Source organism: Zingiber officinale, chromosome 9A (assembly GCF_018446385.1).
Source record: "Zingiber officinale cultivar Zhangliang chromosome 9A, Zo_v1.1, whole genome shotgun sequence".
In the NCBI taxonomy this organism is placed as follows: Eukaryota; Viridiplantae; Streptophyta; class Magnoliopsida; order Zingiberales; family Zingiberaceae; genus Zingiber; species Zingiber officinale.
Window position 1 is genome coordinate 47083903 of NC_056002.1, and position 19738 is coordinate 47103640.

Consider the following 19738-nt stretch of genomic DNA (forward strand, 5'->3'; position numbering starts at 1 on the left):
GGCCAACGCTGCTGCTTGAGTTTTCTCTTCAAATTTTGTATTGAAATATATAAATGTATTTAAAGAGACTATTAGAATTTACCCATGTTTTTAAAATGGCCAACGACTAAAAATAGTCAATTTTTACTAAAAGTGTTACTTGAACCTAAACTGATTAAAATTTTTTTTTTTTTATTTTTTTTTTTTATTAAGTCTTAGCTCAACTAATTCTTGTGTGGGATGGCCTTCCTCTTACTTCATCAATTGAGTAAATTAAACTTGTCACTATTGAAATTTAATAGCTTAGATCTTTATGGTAGTTTTGGTCAAATGTTCAACATAACCTTAAGTTAAACAACAAAGCCAAGGGCATGGCCCCGAGTGCACAATTGAGTTGGCTATATTGGGGATAGATATTGCTATTGTTGTGCAAAGAAGGGGGTAGCACCTTTCAACCTCTAAAGTGGAAGAAGAGAAAGAGAAAAAGAGATCGCACGGAGTAACAAGACAAAGACACACAAAAGGAGAGCAAACATGAGGAAGGAGAAGAAGAGAAAGAAGAAAAGTTATCATAATTCGACGACGTGTTTACTGCACAAAAAAGGCTGAACCTTTATTAAAATTCTCTCTACACAAGAGAATCACATTACATAATTCTTGTGATTGTTGTTGTACAATAAGTTTACAATGATCCCTATAAATAGTACATGAACTCCAGATCTGGTAAAATCATAATAGAATTTTGTTATGAAAAATCGCACCAGAATTCTGTTATGAAAAACAGTAATAGAATTCTATTATATAAAATTATAATCGAATTTTATTACGAAAAATCTTAATATATTTTTCTTTCATATGATCCATTGCATTGGCCTTCATCCAAATATGAGTCACTCGTCAACAATCTCTACCTTGACGAATATTCTCCCATTCAAAGAACAAGAGTATCTAAATAAATCTTCATCTGAATTTCTGGGTTTGGACTTCCTGATAGATCGAATGGGTGCGATAGAGGGGGGGGGGGGGTGAATATCGCGCCTTTTTAAAAACTTCTCTTTTCCTTTGAAATCTGAGTCGTGCACAGCGGAAAGTAAATAGACACGTTTGTTTATTTCGTTCAGAGTCTAGGTCGACTCCTACTCGAAGGCTCGCGGTCCTTGACCGCACCGATGAGCAATCCACTAAGATTCTTCTTCCCGAAAATCTCGGAAAGAAGAAATGCTACAAAATACAATGATATAAGATAGTAACAACCTATTATATTATATAAGATTAAGTGCAATATAAAAACAATAAAGTATATCGACTGTGTGTAGGAGTTGAATCTTGGTCGACACTTGTTTGTGTGTAGAAGAATTGTAGAGTAGTCGCACGAGCAGCACTAGCACAGAATTGAACCACAACAGATTGTCTTTTTAACCTCAGACCTCCAGCTTCAATTTATAAGATCGTCGATGTTCGATCGACCAATCCTTGTGTTCGGTCGACTAAACCAGCTCCCTTCCTTCCTGGCTGAGATCTGATTGTTAATTCGATCTTCGGCATTAATTGTCCATTAAGGGTTCGGTCAACCGATCCCTTTGTTCGGTCGACCGATCCCTTTGTTCTGTCGACCGAACAGGTTCCTTCCCTGTTCGTCGAGATTCGCATTTACTGTGCATTTAATATTGATCGTTCGATCGACCGATCATCCAGTTCGGTCGACCGATCAGTGTAGTTTCCTTCTGCTCTTGATCGTTGTTGTCTGTGTTGAGTCATCAGGGTTCGGTCGACCGATCATGGCTTGATCAGACTCGGTCTGTTCTGGTCTTATCAAAACACTGCTTTAATCTCTTCTTGTTCGGTCAACCGATCCTCCGGTTCGGTCGACCGATCCAGCCAGACCTACAACACAGTGTTAGATAGAAAAGAATCCTGCAAAACATATGTTAGTATAGTAATAATATTATAATGCATGAGTAATATAAAAGATAGTACAACTGTCTTGATCTCAACTTTGAAACCTTCTCGATTTCTTCAGTTGGATCAGCGACCTTAAGTTGTTCCCTTCAAGAACCCGGCCTCATTGTCGCTCCTCCAGTTATTTACCTCAACTTACCTGCCAAACATGGTCCTCCAGACATGTTTCAACTTTGTCTGCTCAGTGTTTGATCACTTAATCCACTAAGACCTTTCCTGCAATACTATATTAGCCAACAGCAATAATAGTAATACATAATATAATGGTAAATCTAATCCTAGATTTATCGAGATCCGTTGGTCCAGTTGACCGCGCGCGGCCGACCGGAAACCATCCGAGCAACCTTGCTTAGAGTTCACTCCTCTAAGACTTCTCGTTACCTAAGGTTATCTCCCCCTAGGATTTTCACCACTTGGCTTCACTCACCAAGACTCAGTATTCGGTTACCCAGGGATCAGGTCCTCCAGACCTATCCACCTGGTTTCCACGATATACCGAGATTTCTCTTGTCTCAGTATTCGGCTACCCAGGGATCAAGTCCTCCAAATCTATCCACCTGACTTCCACGATGTACTGAGATTTCTCTTGCCTAGCCTCCAACTAGGATTTCCCTTGATTAAGCTCCATACTTAAAGATACTTAAACATATTTGTCTGACATTAAAACCTTGGAGATCGATTGCACCAACAATCTTCCCCATTTTGATGTTTGACAAATATGTTTAAGTTAGGTCTATTCATAAGATTTAGATTTCTAACTTAAACCATTCTTCTCCCCCTTTTGTCATACAACAACAAGAATCTTTCATAAATGTATTTTATTTATAAGGCATTTCCTAAGTTTTGCACCAACAATGATGTAGTACCTTAAACATTCCCAGGATAGTCCTTAAGGTATTCCCTCACTCTTTTGAAAGAGAATAATAAGATGTATAATAGGTTTTAGAACATGCATCAATTATATTTTGAAAAATATTAATGCTTAGTGTCAAAAATTCGTTTGAAGAAGTGTTCAAAATCATTATCAAAATAAAGATTTTTCAAAAAGTATGAGTTTGAAAAATATAATTTTGAAAAGATAATGCTTGAAAAATAATTTTGTAAAAGTAATTTTTAAACAGTATTTGATTAAGAGATTTTAACATAATTTTAAAAAAAAAATTGTAAAGAAGTTTTATCAAGCATTTTTCAAAGAGTGTTTTGAAACATTTATCAAAATATGTTTTTAAAAGTAAGATTTTGAATAATCCATGAAAAATATTTAAAAATATGTCCTTCAATAAAGTCGCTCCCCCTTAACCAGACACTCTTTTTAGATATCATTGTTACCCACAAGGAAGATATTCCTAGATGTATCTAAGGGGCATGGTTGACTTAAAGATCTAAAAACATAGGTGGTGAATTACAATAATTTATATATATAATATATCCAATCAATCATCAATCAAAATTTGAAAATATTTCTTAATAAAATAGATATATAAGTTTTCAAAACATGTTTAAAAATATTTTAAATTTTAATTTTCTTAGCATTTCACCCCTTCTAAATTTTCAAGTATGGTAATCCTATAATTGCGTGAGATGACTTTATTGATTGTGAGTTTAATTGCAATTAAGTTAAAATTGAATTTTAGTTGAACTTTGATTTTGTTAAATTAATTTTGGGTTAAAATGGATCATTAATTAATTTGATATTAATGATAACATTTATTTCTATTTTGTGAATTAATTGAATTTATAAATTAATTTTAGAAATTATAAAGTTATAGATAATTAACTAATTAATAAAAGATTTAATTTAGGGCCAATTAAGTTGATTTATAATTTAATGATCACATTAATTGTAATTGTTATGGTTATAGGTTGAATTTTTTAGATTAATGATCCAGTTAAATTTAATTTTGAATAATTCAAAGTTAATTTCGAGTTTAATTTAGTATGATTATTAATTAAGAATTAAAAATTTGATTTATAATTTTTAGATTATTGCTTATTTCAATTAAGTTTCATAATTAATAGTTATTAATTGATTATTAATTTAATTAGTTTCTTAGGAATTAATTAGGTAAAATTTTAGAATTGGTTTAAATTAATTTTATTTAAGGTTAAAGTACTTTATTTGTTGATTAAAGTTATGATTTCAAGTTGAAATTCATTAATTAAGTGTATTAAGTTAAGTTAATGATTAATTTAATTAAGTTAAAGTTATGAATTATTGATTTATTTATTGAAGTCATTAAAGATTAATTATGTCTATTAAGGCAAATTGATTAGGGTTAATCAATTAATAATTAATTTAGTTTTATTTTTTAGTTTGCATTTAAAGTACACTTAATTTAAGTTTAAGTTTAGTTTAAATTTATTTTAATTTTAGTTTAGTTTTTTTAAAGAAGTTTGAATTAAATTTTGATTAATCTAAAGTTATAATTAATTTTAGATTTTAAGTTATGTTTTTACATTTTAGTTTACATTTAAATTAAATTGGGTTTTCATAATTAGGTTTAATATTTGAATTAAATTTGAATTAAAGTTTTAAAATAATTTTGATTAAGTTTAAAATATTTTTAATTAAATTTAATTTAATTGAATAAGTATTTTGAAAAAGGTTATTGAACCCATGTTAGATTCAAACTTAGCTTTGGGTTAATCAAACAGACTTTCTAAGGATAAGTTTTCAGTTCAGTGGCGAGGCAAATGACCTTTTTGTGTATCAACGGTGGACCACTTGCTGAAGACTTTCCAAACTGTTTCCGCTCAAAAAACTTAATACTAAATTTTGGTCTAACTAGCTCATGTTTGACTGGGGTAGGTTCGGTCAGATCCACTAAGTCTAGTGTACTAGGTAGAATACACAAGATTCAACCTAGACATGCCTTCGACAAATTTTCCTTGACGTACGATCATCTCAATCCATTCCGATGCTATGTATTTAGGGTTTGGTAAACTTTTTTAACTAACCGTTCTAAATTAAGAGAAGATGCATGACATATTATATAACAGATAAGTATGCATGATCATAACAAGTCAAACAAGTCATGCATGATACAAATTGTTTGTGTTGTTGATGTTATTGTTGTTTTATTATTATTTATTAATATTATTGTTGTTGTTGTTTTAATATTATTATTTTATTGTTATTGTTAATATTATTATTGTATTGTTGTTGTTTTAATGTTATTATTATTATTATTTTATTGTTATTGTTAATATTATTGTTGGATTGTTGTTGTTGTTGTTTTAATATTATTGTTTTATTGTTATTGTTAATATTATTGTTGTATTGTTGTTGTTTTAATGTTGTTATTATTATTATTATTATTTTGTTGTTATTGTTAATATTATTGTTGTATTGTTGTTGTTTTAATATTGTTATTATTATTATTACCAATATTGATTAGTTTTATAATTAAAGGGTACATGATTATAATTAAGTTTATGAAAGTTTTGTTTTAGATTTGATTTTGATTTATAACTTAAATCTAGATTTTGTGAGTTAATAAAATTATTAATAATATTTTTTAATTTATCAATTTTATTTTTCAAAACATTATTTTATTTTTCTAGTTTTCTTAAATTTGATTTTGTATTTAATTTATAGTTTTGTTTCTTATTTTTATTTTTTAAATTTTTAGTTAAGTTCTGTTTATTGTTAGTTAATTTTAGATAATTATTATTTTGATTTAAATTCAAATTATCATGAATAAATGAATTTTGATTAACTAGATCTAGGTCTTGATTATTGTTTGGGTTGGTCTTGATTATTGTTTGGGTTGAATCGATTGATTTTAGTTACATTTAAATTAATTAAGTTTTTATTAATTAAATTAGATTTGTTAAGTAATGTAGGATTTTCATACTTTTTAAAATTCATAGTACAATTCGAACAAGAAGGATCGAAAGCATATAAATTTTCAAATAATTTAAATTTATTTACCATAATTACTCCCCCTGAATCCTTGGGTCTTCTCTCAAGACATTGAGATTTGTAGTGTCCCATCTTTTTGCACTTGAAACATTCGATGTGGTCCTTCGTTTTCCGGACTCTAGGCATTGGTTCCTCCTTTGCCTCCGGTTGTGCAGATCGATTCATCAGACATTTATTTTTATAGTGTCCTTTTTCACTGCATTTAAAACATGTTATATGAACCTTAAATTTAGAATTGACAATTTTACCTTCTGAATCCTCATTAGGATTTGTAGGTGATTGGACAGCCGGCTTGAAGGGGAGTTGGATAGACGGCACCCCCCAAATCGATTGATTTTCCTACACTTATTAGTATGCGCAGCGGAATATACAAAACAAACCAGCTAAAGGAAATTAAACTACAGACAAGAAAGAATGCAAACCAAGCTACACGATCATTCACATGGTTTGGAGATAAAGCTCCTACTCCATGGCGTGTCCTTGAGGTGGACGATCCCTATCCATCGGTGGATTACTCCCGGAAGACCTCCGGCTAGCTCACATAGCTCCTTGTGGGTGGAGAAACCTCACCACTGTTAGAGCAATCTAGGTGCCCTAAGTTTTGATGTTTGGGCAAAGGTTTAAGTTAGGTTTATTGTTGTATTTGATATGCATTGTGAGTGTGCAGGATACAGGTACAACAAGGAAAGTCCAAGGGTGAGTCTTGGCGATGTAAGTCCAAGCATGTAGTCTTGGCAACGTAAGTCCAAGTGTGATCTTGGCAAAGGAGGAAAGTCCAAGGATGAGTCTTGGCGGTGTAAGTCCAAGCATATAGTCTTGACAATGTAAGTCCAAGTGTGACTTGGCAATGGATGAAGTCCCGGAGGCGCGATCTCTTGGCAAAGGAAGACCCGACAACAATGACAAGGCCGATGGAAGCTCCATAAGGCAAGACGTGAAGGATGGGGAGGCATCTGAGGGACGCAAGGCTGATGGAGGAGGCTAGAAGGCTAGGTCTAGGTTGGTCGGGCGAGAACAAGTGTTGAGTGAATGTACTCGAGGTAAAATCCTAGAATTAGGGTTTACTGTAGCGTTACTGTAGTAGCACTGTAGCGTTACTGTAGCGGTACTGTAGCAGTCGACTGGTGACTGTAGCAGTCGACTGATGACTGTAGCAGTCGACTGGTGCACTGTAGATAGCCATTGAGAGAGCCGTTGGGCTGACACCAGTCGACTGGTGCAAGGACCAGTCGACTGATAACGGGCAAATCAGCTTACTGATTTGTTCCAAGCTCTATAAGAAGGAGCTTGGGATGGCCGGCCAAGGTGACGAAATTAGACTTGGTTAAAGCCTAATTAGTAGTCACTAAAGTGCTCAAGGATCTCTTGTGTCCAAGTGTTCTTGGTTGAAGTTGTGGTGAGGTTTCTCCACCCACAAGGAGCGGTTTGAGCTAGCCGGAGTTTCCGGGGACTAATCCACCGACGGATTGAGGGATCGTCCACCTTACGGACAGTCGTGGAGTAGGAGCATCATCTCCAAACCACGTTACATCGACGTGCATTGGTTTGCTTGTTCTTTTCTTTATCTTTAGCTTTCGTATTCATAATTTGTATTGTATTATTCCGCTTGCGCACTAACGAATACGTAGGAAGCCATCGATTTGGTGAGACGCTATTCACCCCCCCTCTAGCGGGCGTCAAGGTCCCAACAAGTGGTATCAGAGCGAGGTCGCTCTTCTACGGACTAACCGCCAAGAGAGCAAGAAGCTAGAGGAAGAAGAAGATGGAGTCCGAAGGACCGCTCGGATGGGATATCCGAATTCCACCTCCGTACGACAAAGAAGACTTCAATTATTGGAGGAAGCGATTGGAGACATGGTTCCAAATGGATTGGAACCAATGGGTTGTCTTGAGTGACCCATTTGAAGCTCCTACAGACAAGAAGGGTAAACGCCTCCGACCTCGGCATTGGATCGAAGAGCAACGAGAGCAATCGGAGGCGGACAAGGAGGTAAGAAGAATTTTGCATAATTTACTACCTTCTAATATTTTGTTGAGTGTAGGTGAAACCACGAATGCAAGTGATCTTTGGAAAAAGATCATTGCCTATCATGAAGACCCTATAAAAATCCAAGGAGTGGAAGAGCTCAAGGAGAATGGCTCATTGGTCCAAGAAGAGAAGGACCAATCCGATGTTGACAAGAGGTCAACATTCGAGGAGGAAAAGGAAGAGGAGGAAGAGAAAGAGAAGGAAGAGGTGGAAGAGGAGAGATCTTCCACATCCTCAAGAGATGAAGAAGTGGAAGAGTCCACATCTTCAAGTGAAGAGGAAGAAGAGCAATCCAAGGAAGAGGAGATCTTGGAAGCTCAACCCTCCACCTCAACTACCAAGAAGAGCACAAAGGACCACATCAAATGCTTTGAGTGTGGTAAGATGGGGCACTACAAGAGTAGGTGTCCTTCACTCAAGAAGGTAAAGGAGGTAAACCCTAAACTCACTAAAGTTAATTTAGAAACTAATGTGAGTTGAGGAAGAAGAAGAAGAAGGAGAAGAAGCACATTAGGTGCTTTACATGTGGTGAGTGGGGTCACTACCACACAAAGTGCCCAAGGAGAGGAGAGCTCAAGAAATTGGTGCACTTGAAGAAGTGGGAAAAGAAGAGAGCTTCAAGGATAAGGGAGGTAAACCCTAACTTGAATGCTAGTTCAAATTTAAATCGTTATAATGCTATTTATCATGAAAATAGAATGCATGATAAATCTAAGGATAAATATATCCCTCCTCATGCTAGATTTATCACACCTAAGGCTAGGAAGGTAAATAACAATTTAGGCAATAACTCTAAGGATTATAGATATATGCCTAGATATATAAATGCTCATAGGGGTCAAGAAAAATCCAAGTCTATGGATTCAATGACGGAAAATCAAGTCTTGAGGTCAAGACTTGATAATTTAGAAAGAACCCTAGCAAGAATGGAAAATATTCTTAGGGGTCAAAATGAGCATAACCTAGGAAAAGCTAGACAAGAGCCATCCAATGGCTATATAGGTTTGGGATACAAACCTAAAGCCAAGAAGGATGTGACTTCCTTTCATAGGGTTCCATATAGTTATGGGACCAACCCTAGGTTTAGTGGTCAAGCTAAAAGTACAAGGGAAGTTGTCCCTAAGAGTACTTTTGCAAAGACCAATGTGACTAAGACTTCTAAGAAGTCTAATAATGTCACAAAGAAGGTCACAAGGGAGGTCATCCCTAGAGTTGACTTAGTAAAGGTGACTAAGGCTCCAAAAAGGCCAAACAAAGTCACAAATAAGGTTACAAGGGGAGTTAGCCCTAGAAGTGACCTAGTGGAAGTGACCAAGGTTTCTAAGAAGCCTAGAAAGGTCCTTAGGAAGATATCTATGGAAGCCATCCCTAGTGAGTACCTAGAGCATCCAAGGAGCACCAATAGGTTTTGGGTTCCTAGGAGCATATTCTCTACACCCTAGATAGGTTAGAGAGTGTCAACTCCAATTGGAAAGGTAGTTAACCCAACCTTTGTAAAGTTGACACTTGAGAGCATTTTCAAGATTATTGTTAACCTTTGAAAAAGAAAAAGGTTATTGGGTTACTCTTTGAAAGAGTAATATATGTGTCAAAATTTGAGGAGTTAAATATAATTTAAATTGACACACTAGAGAGAAGCAAAAGTAATGCCAAATTTGGAATTCGACATTTTCTTATGGAATTAAGGGAAATGCAAACCTTAATCCAAATTGTCACTCTTGGAAAGAGTAACATGTGCCAAATCTTAAGGAATTATGTTTGAATTAAATTGGCACAATGTGGAAAAACATAAGAAATACCAAATTGGGGGTTTGGTATCTTCTTAGGGTAATTAAAGGAAAATCTAGGTCCTAATGTAAGATGTTTACTCTTTGGAAGAGTAAAATGTGTCAAACTTTGAGGTTTTGAACTTAATTTAAATTGACACATTTAGAAAAGGATAAGAAATGTCAAGTTGGAGTTTTGACATTTTCTTAGAAGGTTAAAGGCAAATCTAAGTTTTAATTTGATTTCATTTACTCTTGGAAAGAGTAAAATATGTCATACTTTGAGGAATTTGTTTAAATTAAAATGGCACAAATTTAAAATGAAATTAAAGAAATGTCAAGTTGGGGTTGGACATTTTCTTGATAAAATTAGGCAATCTAGGGTTAAATTTTGAGTTAGCTAGGGTCAAGAATACTTAGATAGGTAATCTAGGTAAATTTTACTTATGCTAACTTGCCATGATTGTTTGCCCATCATATGTCATGACATCATATTTAGCATTCACATTTTATTATGAAAAATACAAAAATACCATGTCATGTCATACATACACCATGTAGCTATAACATGCTTTGCTTTTGAAAATTGCTTATTTTGATGTATGTCATTAATCATCATGCAGTATGTCAATTTCCTTGTGATTAAGGACAAAAGGCATTTATTATGTATGGAAGTGTTCCAACAAGAGGGATCATATCAAGTGACATCCTAGATGGATGATCATGATTTTTACAATGCCTAGATAGAGATGCATTATCCCTTAGTTTAGGGCAAGACCAAATATACATCTCACAAAGAACTATAAGGTGACTTGGATGTGTTTTAATACACGTTAGATACAAGTGAGATGTTAAGATGGTGAACAAAACTCAAGATGTTGATCTAGTGCATCTTGTTGAGTTTTAGGTTCATCAAAACACATAGTTATGTGTCTTCCAATCATTGGGAAAGCTAATGTACAAGTCATGTGCATTGAGCCCAAAGAACGTGGTTGGATATTGGTTTTGAAAATGATTTCAAAATACTTTTGAAAAACCTTTGTGAAGACCATCTTTTGATAGTAATCATCATTGAAAAGTTAGACACACATTAGGAGAAAACATTGAAGTTTTCAAGAGTTTTCAAATTTGTGTCAATCTTTGAAAATAGAAAGTATTTTCATAGAAAACTATTTTTCCCTGATAAAGTATACCCTAAATAATGTCTACATGAGTTTTCATGATGAAAACAAGTATGAATTGGTTAAGAAAAACTACAGTGAAGTTTCGGTTGAAGTTTAGTTTCATTATTGAACTTTGAACTTCAAAACTTCAAGTTTTGGTTTTCCTAATTATTTAAGAACCCCAAGTCATTGTTGGTGCAATGATAGAAGTTTGACCATATTTTTAGAGGGAGTTACTATTTGAAAACATAAAAATCTTTTCCAAGACCAAAAGGAGGTCAAGTGTTAAGGTAGCATATGACATTGGTAGGAGAGGTGTTACCAAGGACAAGGGAGAGTCATCCAAGGTCAATAAGAAGGAATATGCTAGGGTAGCATATAATTATAGCAAGGATGAGGTGTCCAAGATTAAGGACAAGAAGAAATTAATCAAAGACAAGGTGTCTAAGGTTAAGAATGTGAGTTTAGTAGTCCAAGTGTCACCCGAGGTGCATCGAAGTGGCCTAGCCATAGTGGATGAGTCACCAAGGGAGGTGACTAAGGTTAAGATTCTTAAGGATAGGAAGAGCTTTTGGGACCCATGATATATGGGTTATCAAATGTGCCAAGTGGTTAGGAGACAAACTTAAGTCTCTAACCTAGTGGGTTGGCACAATTAGGATGTGTTTCATGCATGAAAATATGACATTAGGGGTCATATTGCATAAAAATTAGTTTTTGATGTATATATGTCATATAAACCCATGCTAGGGACGTATTGTGATTTAGTATGGGCAGATACATCAAGAGGAAGCCAAAATTAGGACTTTAGGTCAATGTTCAATTGAACTATTTAGCTAGTTTTGAATTTTATGTCAATCTTTGGATTTGTGATAAATATATTTTTATATATATTTTTCCCATGTAGACAAGGGTACAATAGACCTCTCCACAAAATTTGGGGATTTTTGGAGGTCTAGGGAATTTCTGGTGTATTTCTGAAGTTGGCCTGAAAAGGCTAATTTTTGCAGAAATAGGGTGCCAGTCGACTGGTGCAGATACCAGTCGACTGGTAACAGTGTTTTTGAGCACAGAATGTCTCTGTAAGCTCATTTTTTTGATACCAGTCGACTGGTGATGATACCAGTCGACTGGTAACAGTAGATTTCGACCACAGAATGCTTCTGTAAGGTTCTGTCGAAGGGGCAGTCGACTGGTACCTAGTTCAGTCGACTGATACCAGCCTAAAAATGTTTTTTTAACGTTGTTCTTGACCGTGTCAACTCGTTTAAATGTATGAGATCCATGGAGGATAAATACATGAGTTTAGGGTCAATTTGGATGACATGTTTTCAACAATTGGGATATTGTTGGAGCTCTTTTTTATGTATGGCAAAGGGGGAGAAGTCTAGGTTTAAGTGGGAAACATATACACCTTTGCAAGAAATCCTAACTCGAGGGAGAGCTTAGGTGAAGGGGGAGCGATTGTTTAGGCAAAGGGGGAGAAGTTTACCTTTGCGGGAAATCCTAGCTCAAGGGGGAGCTTAGGTGAAGGGGGAGCCTAGAGATTTAGGTTCCATTATTTATGCATGAGTTGATTTGCATATTTATTTGCATATGTATTACATTTATGTTTCCCTAACTTAAACAGGTTGCCAAACATCAAAAAGGGGGAGATTGTTAGAGCAATCTAGGTGCCCTAAGTTTTGATGTTTGGGCAAAGGTTTAAGTTAGGTTTATTGTTGTATTTGATATGCATTGTGAGTGTGCAGGATATAGGTACAACAAGGAAAGTCCAAGGGTGAGTCTTGGCGGTGTAAGTCCAAGCATGTAGTCTTGGCAACGTAAGTCCAAGTGTGATCTTGGCAAAGGAGGAAAGTCCAAGGATGAGTCTTGGCGGTGTAAGTTCAAGCATGTAGTCTTGGCAATGTAAGTCCAAGTGTGACTTGGCAATGGATGAAGTCCCGGAGGCGCGACCTCCTGGCAAAGGAAGACCCGACAATAATGACAAGGCCGATGGAAGCTCCAGAAGGCAAGACGTGAACGATGGAGAGGCATCCGAGGGACGCAAGACTGATGGAGGAGGCTAGAAGGCTAGGTCTAGGTTGGTCGGGCGAGAACGAGTGTTGAGTGAATGTACTCGAGGTAAAATCCTAGAATTAGGGTTTACTGTAGCGTACTGTAGCAGCACTGTAGCGTTACTGTAGCAGTCGACTGGTGACTGTAGCAGTCGACTGATGACTGTAGCAGTCGACTGGTGCACTGTAGATAGCCATTGAGAGAGCCGTTGGGCTGACACCAGTCGACTGGTGAAAGGACCAGTCGACTGATAACGGGCAAATCAGCTTACTGATTTGTTCCAAGCTCTATAAGAAAGAGCTTGGGATGGCCGGCCAAGGTGACGAAATTAGACTTGGTTAAAGCCTAATTAGTAGTCACTAAAGTGCTCAAGGATCTCTTGTGTCCAAGTGTTCTTGGTTGAAGTTGTGGTGAGGTTTCTCCACCCACAAGGAGCGGTTTGAGCTAGCCGGAGTTTCTGGGGACTAATCCACCGACGGATTGAGGGATCGTCCACCTTACGGACAGTCGTGGAGTAGGAGCATCATCTCCGAACCACGTTACATCGACGTGCATTGGTTTGCTTGTTCTTTTCTTTATCTTTAGCTTTCGTATTCATAATTTGTATTGTATTATTCCGCTTGCGCACTAACGAATACGTAGGAAGCCATCGATTTGGTGAGACGCTATTCACCCCCCCTCTAGCGGGCGTCAAGGTCCCAACAACCACAACCCTCACCAAGGACTCTTTACAAGCTAGGGCACAGGTAGACTACTAATAGAGATTAACTACCTCTCTTTCATCAATTATAACCAAGCTCTCAAGCTTTGGTTATATAGGCCGCGGGTTGAAAACCTCGCCTACCAGTCGATTGTCAAAACATGCAGTCGATTGCCCTCTGTGAAAATTCGATCGTTACATCCCAACGACTTGATACCAGTCGACTGCTAAAACTTGCAGTCGACTGATCCACACTGACCGAATGAACAGAATCATTCTGTTCGCACTCAGTAGACTGCTCGGTCGACTACACCAGTCAACTGCTAAAACATGCAGTCGACTGCTACAGTAACGCTATAGTAAAACCCTAAAACTAAGATTTTACTCCGAGTACAATCTCTCGTGCACTCGTACCTTCACCCTTATGACTCACTTGATGCTTCTTTGCAGCCTTGACCTCTTGCCTTCAAGCCTACTTCCTTTGGCTCTCGTCCCTCTGATGCATTCAAGCCCGCGGCTCGTCCCCAATGTCATCCTTCGCGTATGCCTCGAAGTCGCTTCCCTCGGCCTTTGTCCTCGCTGTTGGAGCAATCTGGGTACCCTAGGTTTTGATGTTTGGGAAAAGGTTTAAGTTAGGTTTAGTGTTGTATTTGATATGCATTGTGAGTGTGCAGGATACAGGTACAACAAGGAAAGTCCAAGGGTGAGTCTTGGCGGTGTAAGTCCAAGCATGTAGTCTTGGCAACGTAAGTCCAAGTGTGATCTTGGCAAAGGAGGAAAGTCCAAGGATGAGTCTTGGCGGTGTAAGTTCAAGCATGTAGTCTTGGCAATGTAAGTCCAAGTGTGACTTGGCAATGGATGAAGTCCCGGAGGCGCGACCTCCTGGCAAAGGAAGACCCGACAATAATGACAAGGCCGATGGAAGCTCCAGAAGGCAAGACGTGAACGATGGAGAGGCATCCGAGGGACGCAAGACTGATGGAGGAGGCTAGAAGGCTAGGTCTAGGTTGGTCGGGCGAGAACGAGTACTGAGTGAATGTACTCGGGGTAAAATCCCAAAATTAGGGTTTACTGTAGTAGTACTGTAGCGTTACTGTAGTAGTACTGTAGCAGTCGACTGGTGGTTTCATCAATCGACTGGTACAGTCGACTGGTGCAGTCGACTGATAGCGAGCAGAGGGTTGGTATCGAGTCGTTGGGCTACAACGGTCGAATTTCCACGAAGGGCAGTCAACTGCATGTTTTGGCAGTCGACTGGTAGGCGGGGTTTTCTAACCTGTGGCTTATATAACCAAGCATTGGAAGCTTGGTTGAAGTTGACAAAATTAGTGATGGTTAACCCTAATTAGAGTCTCCAAGTGCCCAAGTGATCTAGCGTGCTTGTACGAGGTTGTGGCGAGATTTCTCCACCCACAAGGAGCTACGCGAGCTAGCCGGAAGTTCTCCGGGGAATCATCCACCAACGAATCGGGATCGTCCACCTTACGGACAGTCGTGGAGTAGGAGCTTTATCTTCGAACCACGTTAAATCAACGTGTTAGGTTTGCTTTCTATTATTAGTGTTTATCTTGTATTTCCGCTGTGCACACTAACCATTGTAGGAAGCGACGATTTGGGTGAGACGCTATTCACCCCCCCCTCTAGCGGACGTCGAGGTCCCAACAAGTGGTATCAGAGCGAGGTCACTCTTCTACGAACTAACCGCCAAGAGAGCAAGAAGCTAGAGGAAGAAGAAGATGGAGTCCGAAGGACCGCTCAGATGGGATATCCGAATTCCACCTCCGTACGACAAAGAAGACTTCAATTATTGGAGGAAACGGTTGGAGACATGGTTCCAAATGGATTGGAACCAATGGGTTGTCTTGAGTGACCCATTTGAAGCTCCTACGGACAAGAAGGGTAAACGCCTCCGACCTCGGCATTGGACCGAAGAGCAACGAGAGCAATCGGAGGCGGACAAGGAGGTAACGAGAATTTTGCATAATTTACTACCTTCTAATATTTTGTTGAGTGTAGGTGAAACCACAAATGCAAGTGATCTTTGGAAAAAGATCATTGCCTATCATGAAGACCCTATAAAAATCCAAGGAGTGGAAGAACCCAAGGAAAATGGCTCATTGGTCCAAGAAGAGAAGGACCAATCCGATGTTGACAAGAGGTCAACATTCGAGGAGGAAGAGAAAGAGAAGGAAGAGGTGGAAGAGGAGAGATCTTCCACATCCTCAAGAGATGAAGAAGTGGAAGAGTCCACATCTTCAAGTGAAGAGGAAGAAGAGAAATCCGAGGAAGAGGAGATCTTGGAAGCTCAACCCTCTACTTCAACTACCAAGAAGAGCACAAAGGACCACATCAAATGTTTTGAGTGTGGTAAGATGGGGCACTACAAGAGTAGGTGTCCTTCGCTCAAAAAGGTAAAGAAGGTAAACCCTAAACTCACTAAAGTTAATTTAGAAACTGATGTGAGTTGTAGGAAGAAGAAGAAGGAGAAGAAGCACATTAGGTGCTTTACATATGGTGAGTGGGGTCACTACCACACAAAGTGCCCAAGGAGAGGAGAGCTCAAGAAATTGGCGCACTTGAAGAAGTGGGAGAAGAAGGGAGCTTCCAAGGTAAAAACCAAGGTATCATTTAATGAATCCATTCCGTTGACACATGATAAAAAGCATGCTAGAAATAACTCTTATCATCTTAATGCTATTTATCATGAGAATAGGAGGCATGATAACCTTAAGGATAAATATATTCCTCCTTATGCTAGATTTACCACACCTAAGGTTAGGAAGGTAAATAACAACTTAGGCAATAACACCAAGGATTTTAGATATAAGCCTAAAAATAGAAATGCTCAAAGATTAAATGAAACCCCAAAATCTAGGGATTTATGGAGTGAAAATCAAGTCTTGAAGACAAAACTTGATAATTTAGGAAGGACCTTAGCAAGAATGGAAAACATGCTTAGGGGTCAAAATGAGCATAACCTAGGAAAAGTTAGACAAGAGCCATCCAATGGCGATAGGGGTTTGGGATACAAACCTAAAGCCTAGAAGGATGTGACTTCTTTTCATAGGGTTCCATATAACTATGGGGTCAACCCTAGGTGTAGAGGTCAAGTCAAAGATACTAGGGAAGGAATCCCTAAGAGTACTTTTGACAAGACAAATGTGACTAAGACTTCTAAGAAGTCTAACAAAGTCACAAAGAAGGTCGCAAGGGAGGTCATCCCTAAAGTTGATCTAGTAAAGGTGACTAAGACTCCAAAAAGGCCTAATAAAGTCACAAAGAAGGTTACAAGGGAAGTTATTCCTAGAAGTGACCTAGTAGAGGTGACCAAGGCTTCTAAAAAGCCTAGAAAGGTCCTTAGGAAAGTATCTAGGGAAGTCATCCCTTGTGAGTACCTAGAGCATCCAACGAGCACCAATAGGTTGTGGGTTCCTAAGAGCATATTCTCTACACCCTAGATAGATTTAGAGAGTGTCAACTCCAATTCGAAGGGTATTTAACCCAAACTTGTTAAAGTTGACACTTGAGAGCATTTTCAAGGTTATTGTTAACCTTTGAAAATGAAAAGGATTGTAGGGTTACTCTTTGAAAGAGTAATATATGTGTCAAAATTTGAGGAGTTAAATATAATTTAAATTGACACACTAGAGAGAAGCAAAAGTAATGCCAAATTTGGAATTCGACATTTTCTTATGGAATTAAGGGAAATGCAAACCTTAATCCAAATTGTCACTCTTGGAAAGAGTAACATGTGCCAAATCTTAAGGAATTATGTTTGAATTAAATTGGCACAATGTGGAAAAACATAAGAAATACCAAATTGGGGGTTTTGGTATCTTCTTAGGGTAATTAAAGGAAAATCTAGGTCCTAATGTAAGATATTTACTCTTTGAAAGAGTAAAATGTGTTAAACTTTGAGGTTTTGAACTTAATTTAAATTGACACATTTAGAAAAGGATAAGAAATGTCAAGTTGGAGTTTTGACATTTTCTTAGAAGGTTAAAGGCGAATCTAAGTTTTAATTTGATTTCATTTACTCTTGGAAAGAGTAAAATGTGCCATACTTTGAGGAATTTGTTTAACTTAAAATGGCACAATTTAGAAAGAAATTAAGGAAATGTCAAGTTGGGGTTTGACATTTTCTTGATAAAATTAGGCAATCTAGGGTTAAATTTTGAGTTATCTAGGGTTAAGAATACTTAGGTAATCTAGGTAAATTTTATTTATGCTAACTTGCCATGATTGTTTGCCCATCATATGTCATGACATCATATTTAGCATTCACATTTTATTATGAAAAATATAAAAATACCATGTCATGTCATACATACATCATGTAGCTATAACATGCTTTGCTTTTGAAAATTGCTTATTTTGATGTATGTCATTAATCATCATGCAGTATGTCAATTTCCTTGTAATTAAGGACAAAAGGCATTTATTATGTATGGAAGTGTTCCAACAAGAGGAATCATATCAAGTGACATCCTAGATGGATGATCATGATTTTTACAATGCATAGATAGAGATGCATGATCCCTTAGTTTAGGGCAAGACCAAATATACATCTCACAAAGAACTATAAGGTGACTTGTATGTGTTTTAATACACGTTAGATACAAGTGAGATGTTAAGATGGTGAACAAAACTCAAGATGATGATCTAGTGCATCTTGTTGAGTTTTAGGTTCATCAAAACACATAGTTATGTGTCTTCCAATCATTGGGAAAGCTAATGTACAAGTCATATGCATTGAGCCCAAAGAACGTGGTTGGATATTGGTTTTGAAAATGATTTCAAAATAATTTTGAAAAACCTTGGTAAAGACTATCTTTTGATAGTAATCATCATTGAAAAGTTAGACACAAATTAGGAGAAAACATTGAAGTTTTCAAGAGTTTTCAAATTGGTGTCAATCTTTGAAAATAGGAAGTATTTTCATAGAAAACTATTTTTCCCTGATAAAGTATACCCTAAATAATGTTTACATGAGTTTTCATGATGAAAACAAGTATGGATTGGTTAAGAAAAACCAAAGTGAAGTTTCGGTTGAGGTTTAATTTCATTATTGAATTTTGAACCTCAAAACTTCGAGTTTTGGTTTTCCTAATTATTTAGGAACCCCAAGTCATTGTTGGTGCAATGATGGAAGTTTGACCATATTTTTATGGGGAGTTACGCTTTGGAAACATAAAAATCTTTTCCAAGACCAAAAGGAGGTCAAGTGTTAAGGTAGCACATGACATTGGTATGAGAGGTGTTACCAAGGACAAGGGAGAGTCATCCAAGGCCAATAAGAAGGAATATGCTAGGGTATCATATAATTATAGCAAGGATGAGGTGTCCAAGATTAAGGACAAGAAGAAATTAATCAAAGACAAGGTGTCTAAGGTTAAGAAGGTGAGTTTTGTAGGCCAAGTATCAACCGAGGTGCACCGAAGTGGCCTAGCCATAGTGGATGAGTCACCAAGGGAGGTGACTAAGGTTAAGATTCCTAAGGTTAGGAAGAGCCTTTGGGACCCATGGTAGATGGGTTATCAAATGTGCCAAGTGGTTAGGAGACGAACTTAAGTCTCTAACATAGTGGGTTGATACAATTGAGTTAAGTTTCATGCATAGAAATATGAATTGGATTCATATTGCATGAAAATTAGTTTTTGATGTATAGATGCTATATAAACTAATGCTAGTGATGCATTATGGTTTAGTATGGGCAGATACATCAAGAGGAAGCCAAAACTAGGACTTTAGGTCAAGGTTTAATTGAACCATTTAGCTTGTTTTGAATTTTATGTCAATATTTGGATCTGTGATAGATATATTTTTATATATATTTTTCCCAAATAGGTATTGATATAATAGACCTCTCCACAAAATTTGGGAATTTTTGGAGGTCTGTGGAATTTCTGGCGCATTTCTGAAGTTGGCCAGAAAATGCTGATTTTTTCATGAATAGTGTACCAGTCGACTGGTAAAGTTACCAGTCGACTGGTAACACTGTTCACAAGCACAGAATGTCTCTGTAAGCTCGTTTTCATGGGGGCGGTCGACTGGTACTTCTTGCAGTCGACTGATACGGTCTGAAAATGTTTTTCAAGCATTAGAAAATGACCAAAAGAGTGGTGAACATGTATGTAATCTTATGGGGGATTAATACAT